The following is a 1,879-nucleotide window of genomic DNA, read 5'->3' as shown; positions in this document are numbered from 1 at the left end:
AGATATTTGATTTAAGTTTTTTCTAACAAAATGTGCTTTGACAGACTTCCGAGATGGCTGCTAATGTTAAGTGATGTGATACATAATGGTTTGTCAAGCTGTGCATGGAATCTTGTCTCTAAACCAGAGCCTGGGTCACCGTAACATCTCCAGTCTCGAGCATATCAACCTGCTGCAGACGGGGAACCCAATAGGTGCAATCAAACTGGTGGTGTCCCTTCAGGGGACATCGCAGTAGATCCAAATCTATAAATGGGGAGAGAGCAGTGGGGAATGTTGCAGCAAATCTTCTGGGTCAGAGGAAAGTAAAGATTTAATAGGGGAAGCAAGACCTAGACAGTAAAAGCAAATCTTCCCATTTGTCAAGTCTCTGTGAAGTTGCTCTTGTAAATCTGTTAGTCGTTACGCTAGGGCTAATGTGTTAAACAGCTGGATCGTGTTCAAGACTGCAGCTTTTGCATGTAGCTCTCGCTGTTTTGCTGTGTAGCAGCAGAGAAAAATTCTGATCTGAGCCTTTGCTTTCCAGCTCTGTAAGGTAAGTGATCTGGTGCGCTCACGTCATGTCTTAGGTAAGACTTGGCGGGCTGTGACTCACGGTTGTTATCGTGGCAGTTGCCACTTGTTACTAGAGCAGTTACTAACCTTTGGTTGCTTTGCTGACCCTGCCTCCAGCAGGGCTGGATATGAAGGGACAGCAAACAGTTAATGCTTGTCAGGTGTTGGAGGTTTCTACCTGATCTCAGAAAATGCCTGGCTGTTCCCTGAAGCATGATAAGTTCCAGTCCTTGTCCTAGTTAACAACGTACCCGCAGATACCATCTGCTCTCCTGGCTGTGAACTTGAAAAATGGCTGAGAGGCTCTCAGTGGTTTAGCTCTTAGGATCTTCGGGCTGTTCCATCACAGCTGCCTCAACCCCGAGGGCTGAGCTCCAGGCCCATCTGAAACTGAATGTCACTTTAGAAAGCCTCAAAACAGGGCCCCAGCGTAGCTCTCTGCTGAGGGGTCTGGGTGACTGTACGGACTTTGCCAGGGCCAGCTGGTGCTTTCAGACTGATGAGGACTCTAACCCCACAAAGACACAAAATCCTCATGTCAAAGCAAATAAGACCAATGCTTGCTGTAAGTCCTTGATGGGAATAAAGGTGTTGAGGGGGTGTGGGAGGCATCGTATGGTTATTTTGGTGGGAAGTTGAACTTTTCTCTGACAGAAGCTGGCAGGGTGACCTAGTGATCACCAGGGTGCTGCCATGTGCTGCTTTGTCTCTGCAGATTAGCTCGAGCCACTTCGCACGTACCAACAGTATTAAAGTGTTATCACTTATCTCTTGCTCTGAGATAAGTGCACTTGCGCAGGGAGCTGCTGCTCTATAGGCAGGCACGGCTCGTGTTCCCCTGCTTGCTGGTGCCTTCGTGCCAGGCTGGCTGCGGCTCTTCAAGAGGAGAGGTGCCTTGCTTCAGGTAGATAAGCTGTTGGTGCTTCAGATAACCAGGTTGCAATTGCTTGGATGTAACTATGGCCAGGCAAAGATCAACTGTTCTAGTTCACAGCCAGTGGAATGCGACCCTTCTGCTTCAGGATGTTTGTTTGTTTGTTTTTTTAAATTAAACACCCTTGCCCCTCAAGTTTAATTGAGAATTAAATTCATTATTTCTTATTCTTTACGAAAGACAACAAAGCTGAACTTATCTTAAGCTTTTTATTGTTTGCATATGAAAGATCTAGATAAGATGGATGAAATGTAAAATTGCCCTTTTATAATGCCTTGGCCTTTTCCCTGCAGGACAGTACAATGCTGCCGTTATTTTCAGCATGAAGCTGTTGGGCAGCAGTGTAACGTTCCTGGGATTAATTAACACACCGCAATGTCACTTCCACTG

Source organism: Fulmarus glacialis, unplaced genomic scaffold (assembly GCF_000690835.1).
Source record: "Fulmarus glacialis isolate BGI_N327 unplaced genomic scaffold, ASM69083v1 scaffold5884, whole genome shotgun sequence".
NCBI lineage: Eukaryota > Metazoa > Chordata > Aves > Procellariiformes > Procellariidae > Fulmarus > Fulmarus glacialis.
The sequence above is the reverse complement of the archived record's forward strand: the minus strand, read 5'-3'. Positions refer to the sequence as shown.